The 15,518-nt window shown below is 40.5% G+C and overlaps 1 protein-coding gene across 17 annotated transcripts in view; it reads right to left on the reverse strand.

Moving 5' to 3' along the window:
- Positions 1 to 15,518, reverse strand: part of PTPRD (protein tyrosine phosphatase receptor type D) — a 523,934-nt gene that overhangs the window by 36,041 nt on the left and 472,375 nt on the right. The window lies entirely within an intron of this gene.

Genomic DNA, 15,518 nt, shown 5'->3' on the forward strand with positions numbered 1-15,518 from the left:
GTTACACATGGGATTATTATTCCCATGGTATGTAATTACTACACCTATGTATAATGTACAACCTTATTTTTCCCTAAAAAATTTGGGCAGAGGACTTCCACCAAGATGGAGGCTTAGGTGGAAGCACTGCCCCTTCTCGCACAACCAAGTTTAAAAACAAAGTTTTTAAACAAAGTTTTATCAACAAAAACGCAGCCAAACCACAGAAAACTGAACTACACGAAAGTCTGACAACAACGAACCCTTCAGCCAAACCGGTAAGAGGGGCAGAGCCAGCAGCAGAGCGGGGTCGGGCAGGAAAGATCCACCGGACCAACCGACTGACCGACCAACCGGGGCGTGCAACCCCAGGTGCACCAGCAGCCGTGGGTGGATCCCAGGTGAAGAGAAGCGGGTGGACCCACTGAGGGCGCAAGGCAGTGGACTCACTGAGGACTGACCACGGTCACACATTCGCGAGCAGATAAACTGGTGAAGGAGCGAGTGGTGAGACGGACCATGCAGGTCCCAGCAGCAGAAAGCAGCAGAGGGGACCATTATTGTCCCTCTCTGACCCGCCCCCACATATAGCATCACAAACCAGAGACCTGGGTGGCCCCGCCCTGGTGAACAACTAAGGCTCCACTCCTCATAAGTAATAGGCACGAACAGATCAAAACATGGCTCAAGAACAACTCAGAGCCCCAGAACCCATAACTCTAAGCGATGAGGAAATAGCAAAACTTTCAGATGCACAGTTCAAAACACTGGTGATCAGGATGCTCACAGAACTGGTTGATTGTAGTCACAAATTAGAGGAACATATGAAGATAAACTAACTGAAATGAAGAGAAATGCACAGGAAACCAATAGTAATGGAAAGGAAACTGGGACTCAAATCAAAGGAGCGGACCAGAAGGAGGAAAAAAATGACCAAACAGAAAAGGATGAAGAAACAAGAATTCAAAAAAATGAGGAGAGGCTTAGGAACCTCCGGGACATCTTTAAACGTTCCAACATCCGAATTATAGGGGTGCCAGAAGGGGAAGAGGAACAGCCACCAGTGGAAAACTTATTTGAACAAATAATAAAGGAGAACTTCCCCAATCTAACAAAGGCAATAGATTTCCAGGAAATCCAGGAAGCTCAGAGAGTCCCAAAGAAGTTGGACCCAAGAAGGAACACACTAAGGCACATCATAACTACATTAGCCAAGATTAAAATGAAGGAGAGAATCCTAGAAGCAGAAGAGATAAGGGGACAGTCACCTACAAAGGAGTTCCCATCAGACTGTCAGCAGATTTCTCAAAAGAGACCTCACAGGCAAGAAGGAGCTGGAAAGAAGTATTCCAAGTCATGAAATCCAAAGACCTACATCCAAGATTGCTCTATTCAGCAAAGCTTTCATTTAGAATGGAAGGGCAGATAAAGTGCTTCTCAGATAAGATCAAATTCGAGGAATTCATCATCACCAAGCCCTTACTATATGAAATGTTAAAGGGACTTACCTAAGAAAAAGAAGATAAAAAAGATGAACAGTGAAAGGACAGCAAACTCAGTTATTAACAACCACACCTAAAACAAAAGCAAACTAAGAGGACAGCTAGATCAGGAGCAGAACCATAGAAATAAAGATCACATGGAGGGTTAGGAACAGGGGAGTGGGAAGAGGAGAAGGGGGGAGAAGGTACAGAAAATAAGTAGCATAGATGGTAGGTAGAAAATAGATAGGGGGGAGGGCAAGAATAGTATGGGAAATATAGAATCTAAAGAACTTGAGACACGTGGTCATAAACTAAAGGGGGTGGAATGGTGGGGGAGGGGGTGTGCAGGGTGGAGGAGAATGAAGGGGGGAAATAGAACAACTGTAATGGCATAATAAAATATATTTTTAAAAATAAAATTTGGGCAAAATGGTGCACATTATATATGGCAAAATATGGTATTTTGTTTTCACATAAGCATGACAGGGAACATAGTCTTCTCTCTGATAGTATGTATTTTTATGTGTCATTTTGACAAATGGAAAGAATGTGAATTTTACAGGTTCAAAAGCTGGCTCTTCACCTGCAAATCATGTGATATTAGGTCATTTATTCTCCCTGAGCCTCAGTTTTCTCACTTGTAAAATGTAAACACATTACTTAAGGTTGCTGTAAGGCTATTGTTGGCAAAATGACTTATAATTAATAGCTTTTTGATAAATGTTAATTTTCTTACTCTTCTTTTCCTATGAATTAAGGATGTAGAGTTGCATGTTCTACTCCAGTTGGCCTAATGGCAGGGTAGATATGCAACCTTCATATTCTTGCATGGTTTATATTAAGGACTTACATGAATGAATTTATTAAACTAATATTCCATTTTATTTCCTGACTTGTACCTTCTCAGAAAAAAACCACGCACAATTTCATCACATTTTGGACTTGAATGTGATATTAGCGCTGATCCAACCCCGCGTCTCTCAAAGTGCAGCGCCACAACCGGCAGCACCAGTATTGTCCGGGAATTCGTTAGAAATGCACATTTTTGGACCCACAGAATCAGAACCTGTGGGAGTGAGGCCCAACAACCTGAATTTCAACAAGCTCCCAGGGATCCTGACACATGCTAAAGTTTAAGACCATCCAGCCAATCCAACCTCTTAAATTTTATAGATGGAGAGACTGAGCATCGGAGAACCAACATCAGGACTGAAATAAAATTTCTCAACTGCAGCTCAGTGCTTTTGTGAAGTTCTCTTTTCTTTCCCTTACCTCAAAGTAGGGACTATTGTTTGCTTTATCATTCCTTCCTTTCCACAAGCATATAGATATCTGTACGCATTAATCTCTACCGATGTCCATTTACCAATTTAACAACTAATGCAAACTTTCCCTTTGCCCCCAAAGCCCCGTCTGCTGGCCACTGCACCCGTTCTGCTCAAGGCTGGCAGACTGTTCTCTAGGATGTCTGTGCTCTTTTGTGGTGCCACTGGGTTTATTTCAAAATAACCAGTTTTTTTTTAGTTAAATAATTTAATTAAATATTAAATAAGCTGATGAGTTATGGTTATAGAATAAAAGTAAGTTGTTTCTGCAAAATCTAGGATAACTGCTTTGGGAATACTTGCTAAAAGTGATTTGTGACAGATCACAACCCCAAAAAGTACTGTGGAATTAGGTATTACTAGGACAACTGTAAATAAATGGAAAATGATTTATAAAAATCTAGAAGGATTCTATACTTGTTATTTCAAACCCATTAAATTCTTTCTTTATATTAAATAAATTAAAGCTTCTAACCATAGGTCACACTCAAAGAACAGTTCTTAATCCCACATTGAAGAACTAATGAGTTAATATAATATACACTTACGTACTTGAAGTTAATATTAACTGTACAGTATGTAATTTCTTAGGGTTCTTTGCTCTAAGTGAAGTTTTCTTTGACCAGATCTTCACTGAATAGACACATCAAGGTTTCTTCTGAATGGCCTTGACTGTGTTAGGCATCCTTGTGTGGTTGCTACGAGCCCTTTGAGGGAGATGCTTGCTGTTTTAGCTCCATACTGCATAGCTTGGAGCTCTGCAGGGTTTAGTGTTAATAAACATGTGTTATTTATTTACATACTTGACCGAGTGGTACTGATCGATTCACCAGTTACACTTGGTAGTTCATGGTCCTGTTTCATCACTGGGAGCCAAATTACCTTTTGTGATGGCGCTTCCTAGAGGCCTTTGAGAAGTTCCAAGAAGGGGAGGGTTCCAGGTGTAAGTAAGTTTCAGAAATTCCTGTTTGGAGATTCACAGTAGAGGTGCCTATTTTGTAGGGTTGAGGAACTCTTTGTAAAGCAGCCCAACTTAGTTTACCCCATACTTATTTAACTGTATAAAACATCATAATTACATTAGCCAAGATTAAAATGAAGGAGAGAATCCTAGAAGCAGCAAGAGCTAAGGGGACAGTCACCTACAAAGGAGTCCCCATCAGACTGTCAGCGGATTTCTCAAGAGACTTACAGGCAAGAAGGGGCTGGAAAGAGGTATTCCAAGTCATGAAATCCAAAGACCTACAACCAAGATTGCTCTATCCAGCAAAACTGTCATTTAGAATGGAAGGACAGATAAAATGCTTCTCGGATAAGATCAAATTCAAGGAGTTCATCATCACCAAGCCCTTATTATATGAAATGTTAAAGGGACTTATCTAAGAAAAAGAAGTTAAAAAAACATGAACAGTGAAAGGACAACAAACTCACAGTTATTAACAACCACACCTAAAACGAAAGCAAACTAAAAGGACAGCTAGATCAGGAGTGGAAACATAGAAATGAAGATCACAAGGAGGGTTAGCAACAGGGGAGTGGGAGGAGGAGAAGGGGGGAGAAGGTACAGAAAATAAGTAGCATAGACAGTAGATAGAAAATGGATGGGGGGAGGCAAGAATAGTATGGGAAATATAGAATCTAAAGAACTTGAGACACATGGTCATAAACTAAAGGGGGTGGAATGGTGGGGATGGAGGGTAGGGTGGAGGGGAATGAAGGGGGGGAATAGAACAACTGTAACAGCATAATCAATAAAAAAATAAATTAAAAAAACAACCAGCCCCAAGGACTCAAAGGGCACACACACTGACGAGTATTTTGAATTTTCTGAGTGACTTGCTTTCATATGTTCAAACTGTTATTTTGTTTCCATACCTTCATATTTGTGAAAATCAGAATGGGTACAAAAATCATTTGTCCGAATGTATATGCCAAGAGTTGTTTGGGAAATGGTCAACCCACAGACTTGGAAGACCATTATTTTTTTCTTTTGTTTTCACTTTTTCTAAATGAGGTAGCTAACCATTACTGAATTCAACTCTGCTTTCAAAGACTGAAAGAAGGAAAGCCTTAGGCAGGGGAATGTGAAGCATTAGATGTTAAATAACTGCGTTGGGCCTATGATAAACTGAGACTTAACAAAAATAATGTTTAATTTAAACATGACAGTGCTGAATAAAAATACAGCATTTTCCTATAAGCCAAAATTTGCTACAGACAGTTTTGGGAATGGCCTATCCAAAGAGGGAGGTGATTCTGATGCTCTAGCATCATTCTGGAACGTGATGCTGTGAGACTCTGGACCTGTAAGAGCAGTGTGAGGTGCCCACTGCAGTGGCCGGCGTGGGGGGAGCGTCCAGTGGCCCTCACCCTGGAGCCGGGACAGTGGCCATGTGGTCATACATTTTCCAAGTACAGCCACGGAAATTCAACATTTAGCTGAGATAAGGCTGCCCAGGTTATTAAAATCTCAAATGTTGAATGGCAGTTATGTAATGAGTTTCTTAAAAAAAAAAAGACCAGAAAATGATCTGCCATTTAATAAACACTGGCTAAAATGCTGATAACTGAAGCTGGGTGATGGGTGTTTGGGGCTGGTTGTACATTCTTTCCACTTTTGGGTGTTTGAAAATGTCCAAACTCAAAGTTTTGGAAAAACAGCTTCATTTTTCCCTCCAAGACAAAGCTGTTTCCAAATGTATAGTCCCTAAGGGAGAGACACAGCAAAAGTGTGTTCAGATCCATCAACCTAATTTCAACAGCTAGGACTGGACCCTAAGTCTCCAGTTGTAGCCAAACTGTAATATGATGCCACTTTAAAAAGAACCTGAAGACATCAGTGATAATTTCAGAACTGCTATTAATAAGCTTGTCTGTATGGAAACAAAGGCAGAGAGTTCAGCAAAAGGCATGATGACCACCTTACGAAATGTATCTTTGTACATTATGCATGTGACAAAGATTCACTCTAAAAAAGATTTCCATGCAGAATTATCTCCTTTTCTTTTAAAGATTTTATGTATTTATTTTTAGAGAATGGGGAAGAGAGGGAGAAAGAAAGGGAGAGAAACATCATCAATTGCCTCTCAATAGCCCCATCTGGGGACCTACAACCCAGGCATGTGCCCTGACTGGGAATTGAACCATTGACCTTTTGGGTCGCAGGCTGATGCTCAGTCCACTGAGCCACACCTGCCAGGGCTAGCTCATATTTTTAAAATGTGTTTATTCCTAAGCCTTTAGGAAATATAAATACAACAACAAAGGCATCTTTACATAGCTCTTATAATTGACTACATTCAGAGCTTCTTACTGAATTCTGGAAAAGGTTCTGCTGAGCTTGTGGCTTTACTACTATGCCCTACAAACCACTAAGTTTGAGTTTAATTGAACCAAGATAACAAGTGAATTTCAGGCTGTAGAGAAAATAGTCTGAAGCCAAGTCAACCATTTCCAGACACACACAAGAGGGATGAAATGTTAACTCTAGGTTATAAAGAATTTTTTGTGGTTTGTAAGATAATTGGTTATAGTTTTTCAAATGTAAAAACCTGGAGTGCAGACGGAGTAAGACTCTCTGCCCAATTGACCAGAGTCAGAGTTGGGTGAAGGCTGACAAAGTGAAACTTATAACATATACATGTGTACATATACTTTCAACCTTTCATTCCTCTTTACCCATTTCTTCTACTCTACAGCCCCTGTGATTTCAGCAATCACCAATTTGTTCTCTGTATTGATAAGCAAGTTTTTTTTAAAAAGAGGTTTTTGGGGTTTACATCCAGTATAAGAGAGATCATAAAGTATTAGTCTTTTCCTAAAATGATTGATCATGTGTGAACCCAGTTGGGACTGAATTTAAAGGTACTCAGAGAAAATTTCTTATTATGGCTTCCATAAAACCAAAATTTCTAATCATCATCAAGCATGTAATCTATCAACTTTTATGCTGTTAGCCTTTTTACAGAGGATGCCTATTTAGCAAAAGAGCACATTATTTTCCACCTACTTAGAGAAACAGAAAATCTGGCAAGTGATTTACACAAGATCTCAAAGTTTGAAGGCAGTCCAATATCCTTTATTTTCTATATACGCAATTTCTATTTCTTAGCCTAAAAGCCATATCTGTAGTAAAAGTCATAATTCAGAGTTTTTCTTAGCACACTTACAAGGTAACCTTTAAGATCCAGGAACTTCATTCATTACTTTGAATTTTTAAATTTCCTACAATGCATAACCTGTTTGGGGGAGAGTTTGCTTTTTACTAGGTTTCTAGGATAGGTGTGACACACCGTGGCACAGTCCTCCTGTGTCCACGTTAAATCTAACAACCCGGGCTCTCGGTAAAACTTAGAGGCTTCCCATGGCGCGCTGTGAGGATGCATCTTTTGTACCTTTATCCTCTACACTCCCAGTACTCAACCGAAACCTGCTCTTAAAGGACAGTGTCGTCAGAACCCAGCATCCTTAAGTAATCTGTATTCAGGCATCAGATTCGATCTCAGTACAGGTCCTACAGCAGTAACAAGAGGGGACCCTGCCCACTTAGCCCTGCTCTTTAGGGGCGGAGGACACAGCAGGGAGCTGAAAAATTACAGAGAGAAAAAGTCACCCTAACTCGCATCTCTTACATACAAATCTGGAGGTAGCTGTGGATCCAAAACAAACCCCCAAAACAGCAGGAAATAAAGAAACTGAGTGACAATGGCAATAGATTGTCAAGTGTCACAGATTGACAAGAGAACTAGTATTTGGGTTACACTTGGGGTTTTGCTCTTCTTAATCCAGTGCCCTGAAGGAAACAGACCTAACTCATCAGAGAGCAGAGTAGCGAGAAATACTGAGCCAGTCAATGGGGACTTTGCTGGCTCATCGGTGTCATATTTGGGCTGAAAGAAAGGTGTGACACGATGAGATGTGTGTCCAGTGGTTAGTTGATGCTTAAGATTTTATTCTGCCTGCCCTCCCCCGACTCCTGGGTATGTTCTATGGCCAAAAGGAGTCTTTTTGTGTGTTCCATTTATCCTCGTTTTCAATGATGCACTGACTTCAGCACGGGCACTGTTGGTAAGTCAGGCTTTTATTTCAAAGGGGATTCTCTCCTGATTCTGGTGTCATGTCACACATTGCTGCAACATGAAATTCTTCCAGCAGCTGCACTTACTTTACAAACGCACATGTACCTTATTCATGTTATTTCTCAAGGCAAAGGGTTTAAAAATACTAGCTAAACATGTGTTCATATGAAACATTTCAGAGTTTTTCACAGCTGGATTTAGGGACTATACCAAACACTGTGAGTATGTGAGAGGAAAGAGAAGTGATTCCAGCAGACGGCATGGTCGGAAGTAAAAGGTTTGCAAGGGCAAGGAACAGCACAAATCTAAATCAAGAGGCCTGAATGGCTGTAATTGTGCTTCTTCCACAGTGGAACGAAGAAGGTCGCTATGTTAAGAAACATGCGGGCAGATTCTTATCCTGCAGAAGCATGCTACGCAAACTGGGGATTTGGCACAAGGGCTGCTATCAGACAAAATACCACACGCGGTGTTTATTTCGGTTCCAGCAGAAAAACAATATTGACAAATTTCTTTCTCTCCGCTTCCTACTTTATTCAATAGAAGAGGTAACAATAGCATCTGCTGCACTTGGCTGGAGCCCGGGATGAGGAAATTGTGGTTGATAAGCCTCCCAGGCATATGGCCACCGAACGCCTCACGCAACAGCCACAGGGCTGCCAGGCGAGAGTGCCAACGGGAGCGGCAGATCCTCAGGCTGACACCGTGGAACAGAGCAGGGCTGCCAAGGCAGCGTGCAGAGTCCTTTTCAGTGGCCTGATGTGATTTCCGCCATCACCGGTCCATCATAGCTCCAGCCCCTACCACAGAGCAAGAGGAGTTTCTCTCGGATGTTCTCTTCTTCCTCTGGGCCCCTCTGCCATCTCGCTGCCCCTGCCTCACTAACGACCTGGGTGCCCAGCACATTCAGGTTGCTCCGGCTACTTGTCAGTCCTTCTTACAATCAGTCTTGAAGATCTGTGATACGTAATTGGCTCTAATGCATCAAAATTACCTATTCTGACCATCTTAGTTCCAAATATAATGACTCCTGCCATTATACCGAGCTTCCTGATTACTTTACTAATTCATGTAGAAAATGCTAAGGAACTCTTTGATCAAATTAATGCGAACAAAGTTAAAAGGACCATAATGCAATGGGAAACATATTGGACCAGCAATCTAAAGACTTGAGTCCAGCAAGAGTCTCTGCAAATCTGTACCTCTTGTTGAGCTTCATTTTATGTTTTCATTTCTAAAATTAAAGAGATGGAGGGGGTGGGGAGGATGGAGTGACAGAAAGGGAAGAGAAAGAGAAAAGAGAGAAGGGAGAGGTGGGGGAAGAGAGGAGACTGGGACAGGGAAGGGAGTAAGGCAGAGGGAGGCTGGGGAGGGAGAGAGAGAGCATGAGTGAACACGCATGCAGGGGTTTATCTGGGGGGTTTGAAATGTCCCTTCTAGTCTATGATTCACGTATTCACTATGAGCAAATCATATTCCTGGAATTTCTGAATTAAAAACAATCCTATCAACCCTAATAAGTTCTAAATTACAGGAAGACAGAAAGAAATATTTCTGAGACAGGATGAAAGGGAATTAAAGACTACAAGATCTCCCACTACACAATCTGATATTTCAGCAAAACAATCGGGTAGTAGTTATGAAACAAACTAAATTGATTTTCCTCCTATTAAAAATGATCTATTTCCTACATTAACAAGAACACTGTATTGGGGGTGGGCCAAGGGGCTTTTGCTTTTCTCATCTAGCCTCAGGAGGGAAAGCCACAGTGAACTTAGACAAGCTGGTTGGAAAAGCCCCCTCAGTCCAATAACATCGCTTCAGCAACATGGCCCTCAGTGGTGGAGTAAATGAGGTCCCAATTACTTCTTGCTTCTTGCATCAAGAGTTGGAGTCTGTTTCACCACCCCCTGAATCGGGGCTAGCCCCCCCCCCCCCGCCCTGCTTTGAGCAAAGGGATGTGATAGAAGTGATGATGTGTGACTTCCAAGCCTCGCTGTTGATAGTCCTTGTAAGCTTCTCCTTTGATCTTCAGGATAAAAGACCTTGGGAGACAGAGGCCCAGCTCTCCCAGCCCTCCCAGCTAACTGCAAAGGAGATCCCTGGAGAGGCCAGCAGAAGACCCCCCGCCCCGCCCCAAGCCAGCCCACAGAGTAGGGACACACAACAGACGGGCATATTAAGCCAGTTGGTGTTTGCCAGCAAGGTGGCTACATAGTTGATATATCCTTCATCTCAAAGAAGCTGCCAACTCTGAAGGCACATGGTTGTAACAGAAACTGAAATACATTACACTTAAAAGAAATGATTCAGTGCTCAAAACTAACCCAAATTAAATGGACAAAAGTGAAGAGAGAAGGCATAGTTTTTCCTAATAATTCTCATACTGCTCTCCGAAATAGAACAAATGCAATGGCATAATCAATAAAAAAATAAAATACAAAAAAAATGTGAAAGGGGGTTTAAGCAAATAGCTATTTAGCCTTTACCATCAGGATAGAAGAGCACGGTTAATTCTGCCCTGTCCCATCTAGTTCATCTCTTTTATCTGCTTAAATAAACACTCTCAACAACACTGTGAACTGAGGAAAGTCGTAACTACTGACTCCCTGTGGACTGAAAGGTAGAGAAGGAATTTTTGGTGGGGAGGGGAAAGAAGGAGGGGGTATGAGTTGGAAAGAGGAAAAAAGAAACTGCTTAAGCCCCTTGGAAGAGGTAGAAAAAGGTAAACAAAACTATTTAATAGTTTCATAAGAAACCAATTTTCAATAAAGTCTGTGATTTAAAAATACAGAACACAAGCCCAGAAATACATACCTCCAAAAGTCAAAGTGCGAGGGATTACATGCCCTGCGGACTTGGGCAGGGGGATCTGACATGAGCCACTTTTATTCCATTCACATGACCTTTCATCTACAGCCTTTACTAAATACTGAAAAGGGCGTAGTCCCTAAGTCATATGGCACTTAAGGGCACCCCTATGGCTTATTGTTTGGAAGTACCAGGATGCTGGACCCTCATGCCAAGCAGGAATACAAAGCAATGTAGCTGATACCCCAGCAAAAAAGACTAGCACTTACCAGCCCCACAGAGCACGGCCCTTAAAAGTCGCCACCTGGGAGGCTGCAGATGTATTGCAGCAACGTGGCCATGGTGCAGGAGTATGGCTGGAACTCCTGTTTGGCAGTAGAGTTAAGAGCCTTAGCCTGTTCTTTTGAATTCCCTAATGTGGCACACCTTTGTCTTTGAAGGGGTATTTACTTATGCATTTTTTAGGTGCCAAAAGACATCTAGACTTAAGTATTTGGTTTGTACAGTTGGTGATCAAGGTAGGGAATAGTTTTGGATGATTTTCCGAGTAAGGAGCCAAGTTCTCTACATTCTTTAAAAAGTAATTCTTAAGGTAAGTCTCATTGGGAAGGTTTCCAAACGTTTAAAAAAGTATGCCAATCCAAGACGGGTTTTTAAGTTTAAAACTTTGAGGTGGGCTCTTATTTGGATGCACACTTTCTACCAGCATCAAAAACCAGTTTTGTTGCCATATTGCAGTGGTTCTTAACCAGGGGTGATTTCGGCTCTTTGGAGGCATTTGGCAATGGATAAAGATCTTTTGTGCTGTTCTACCAGCAGCTGGGGGGCAGAGGCCAGGGATTTCGCTAAACACCCTACAATGCCTAGGGCAGTCCCCCACAACAAATATTATCTGCCCATGCGTCAATACAAGTGAAGAATTTTTTTTTAGTGCAATGAAATATTTACTATAGTACATGTGCACTTTACAGTTAATTACTCTATTTGCCACACCTCTTCCTGGTTAACATATTTAGACATATATTTTCTACTCTTTAAATAAAAAACTACATAGAAGTCAAGCTCACATTCCAGAAACTCCGACAGTCTACTTTGTTGGTTGATAGTGATAGAGCTGATTTAAATAACCTCCTATTTTATGTGGAGCACAACACAATGATAAAAATAATTAATAGCTACAAACATTCACTGACTTCTTTCTACATGGCAGGTACCTGGCTAGTTATCACTTTACACATATCATCTTATTTAATCTTTATAAATAGTTCTGTGACAGTCATACTGCTATTATCCCCACTTTACTGATCAGGAAATCAAAGGTGTGGAAAGGGGAAAGTTGCCCAGGGTCACAGATGTAGTAAAAGATACAGCTGGGATGTGAACTCCCGTGAGCTGATATTACATGCACAGTCTTTACCATCATGCACTGCTGCTGCCAAAGGGGCTTTTTGTTCTGCTAAGACCCATCTCTGTTGTGGACTCAGGATAGTTCCGCTCTCATTTGGATAACATAAATTCACCAAAATAGAAAACGAAAATATGGTACAGACAAAGAGGAAAGACCCCGAATCACAATATATAGGTTCCCACGCACACTACTTGTGGGTTGGGTGAGTGGTCTTCAGCCAGGCACGTAATTTCTCAGGGTCTCAGTTCCTTTTTCTGTAGAGTGAGGATGGCGATAACGTGCACTGACCACTCTTGTTTAAAGACGGGATCAAATTAGTGACGGGAAGATGCTCTGTGAATGGTCTGCATTCCTACACGAGAGTGATCTGGTTGCTATTCTTGGGCTTGGAATGGCAAGGTGATAGTTTTCAGTTGCCCTTCAAGGGATTTTCATGATACAGCCCTAACATGTGGCTTTGAAATGAGATAGTTTCTTATAATATTGCCCTCCCTTGTCCTTTAGATCTATCATGCTTTTTTTCAAACAAATATTCCACTTTATCAGGCAGCCAGAGTACTCTCTCCAGAAATCCAAACACCTTCTTCATTTTGAGTTTTACATTTGACACCTACTGGGGCTGTTGTGCAATTCTTTTTGATGTTTCCTTTGGTTCAATTATTTTTAAACAATTTCCATGGAAGTAAGATATTTCTCTTGTAAGATTGTTCCATGAAAATTTTGCAGACCTAGTCCTGGCTGGTGTGGCTCAGTTGGTTGGACAGCATTCCACAAACTGAAATGTTGCAGGTTCGATTCCCGGTCAGGGCACATGCCTAGGTAGCGGGTTTGGCACCTGGTCAGGGTGCCTACAAAAGGCAACCAATCGATGGTTCTCTCTTACATCTATGTTTCTCTCCCTTTCTTCCTCCCTTCCCCTCTCTCTAAAACCAGTACGCATGTCCTCAGGTGAAGGTAAAAAAATATTGCAAACCTGGCATCCTGTTTTATATTACTATGTTGTTCACAAATTAAGAATTTATTTTTATGCAAAATTATTGGTATATAAGAACAGAACCTGGCATAATAGTTTCCATATGGTATAATTATTTCTCCTCACCTTAAAAATGTTTCCACAAATAAGGATGTAATTTGTAAAGTCCACTCATTTTCTTATCTAGAGATGTAGATATTTTTAACAATCTAGTCTTTCAACTATAGAAAGCTAGCTTCTTATATTACTTAATTTACACATGAAAATGAAACCCAGGTTTAAGGAAAATATGGGTGTACAGTTCGTACTTGTCAGCATCTCAAAACTATCACATGCTTTGGCAATACTTGTGGTCTTTGATCTAAAGAGATATTTAAATGGAACAAGAATAAAGGATGCAATTTAGAATGAATGATTAAAAATGCATTAACCAATTTCCTGTACCACTTTTAGCTCCTTTGGTCACAAGATCTTTTAGTTTTATGCTCATATGCAAGGCTTTCCAAAATCTTCTGACCTTGAGGAGGCTGTTTTTGTCAGCACTGGGCTGGCATTAGGAGTAAATGGTTCTGTTATAAATACGATCTAAGCAGCTTCTTGGTTGTGCTTTCCCATATAAAGTCAAAAAGTGTTATGAAGATTGGATCTCAGGAATCTTTCCAACCCCAAATTGTCCCTTGATTTTTACTGGCCTCACTCAGCGGTCCACTGAAGCTTCCAGGGCATTAGTGATCTAAGTCTGGCCCGCAGCTCCCATTCCTTCCAGTTTTGAAGACTGGTTTGATTCTATGTGTGGAAGATTTAAATGACACTCAGGAGGTGTCGTTTACTCTTCCTGAAATTGTTTCATTAGAAGACAGATTCAGGGAGGTCTTGAATCTATTGCTCTTGCATATCTATTTGTAAATTAACACATCTCTCCTATGAAGAAAATATACCCCCTTGTTCCTAAAGGGGTGACATGACTCAGTTGGTACCTGGGTCAAAGGTTTACCACCAACTTAGTGAAATGATAGCTGCTTCCCAATTCCTGTGTGTACTGTGCACCCATGTTTTTGGCCCAAACTTTCAGGAAAAAAATCTTTTGTTTTAATTTTTAAATTTAATTTTTAAAATTTATATTTAGAAACAAAACCTATTATCATATTCCAGGGTATTATTTTGCATACGGATATTGTTATTGCTTCCTAGAGCTATACTTTTAATGCATAAGTATAAATAAAATAATTAAAAACATTTATATGGATATAAAATTAGTACTACCCATGTATAATGCACAAAAGTACATATTATGCATGGCAAAATGCGGTATTCATTCTTCATAAGAACCAAATACTTAGAGAAAATCAGTTGTCATATCCCTTTGGTATTAGTAGCAATAAAACACAAGTTCTTCTATAAAACAACCCAAAGTCTAGGTTCAACAGGGAGAAAGGGGAATAAAATTTCTTTATTTTCTAAAAGGAAGACTGAAATAATATCGGAAAATGTAATACATGACTTCTGTAAAATCTAAGCTTAGTAAATACCCTGAAAGTTCTCCCCTTTTCTCTCTTTCAAAATCAAATTTTATAAATAAGGAGAAGAAATTTGCTTGTCTCTAGTCATGTATTACACAGGTATTTGCAACAAGGTAATGGTGCGTATCACCCAGATAATCATCCGGTCAAATGTAGGAACTGGTTGGTCTCTGCAACAAAAGTCAGAGCTGGATATAATAATGGTGGGTAAACAAGTCATGGGCTTTGAAACAGGTCCACATTTATGAGCTGTCTGACCTTGAGCAAATCACCTGTGACCTCCCTATGCTTAATTGTGCCTCACAAGTAAAATACATTGCTTTGTGGATTAATGAATATAACTGAAAGTGTTTTGTAATACTTAGAAAACAGTAATGGTTCAGTAATTGGTAGCTATTGTGATTGTGTTAAAATAATTAAGAGGTCAAAGAGACACATGCTAGCAATTACCTCTGATACAGAAAGTGAAATAAAGGCTAGAATATGGCAATGTGATGTTGGGTCAGAAAGCAAGGAGTGTCTCCTTTTGACCATGTCACCAAGGTAGCCTTAAAAGTAAAATGCTCTCTGTAAAGGCCAGGTGACCTGGGGCACGTAATGGCTTTGTCACCACTAGTGACATCAATTAAGGTGACCTTTGTTGACTTCTGTTTTTCCTTGTGTGAAATCGGAGATGAGGTTCCTACCTCTGAAGGTGATTGGGGGAAAATCAGTAACACATGTAAAACACTCCAAAGAGGGCCTCTCCAGTTGAGAACAGAATACATTTGATGTTAAGAGTTCAACACTTCCAACTCTTATTATGGCTAAAAAGCAGGGAGCTATATCTATACTTAATCACGGAATAGAGGACATGTGAGGAAGAACATAAAAGACAGTAGTAGAAAAAGGGATTTAGAAATAGGTATAAAAAAGATAAAGACAACTTAAAATAATTAAA

The sequence above is a fragment of the Artibeus jamaicensis genome, unplaced genomic scaffold (assembly GCF_021234435.1).
Source record: "Artibeus jamaicensis isolate MK-2021 breed Jamaican fruit bat unplaced genomic scaffold, CSHL_Jam_final scaffold_1964, whole genome shotgun sequence".
Lineage (NCBI taxonomy): Eukaryota > Metazoa > Chordata > Mammalia > Chiroptera > Phyllostomidae > Artibeus > Artibeus jamaicensis.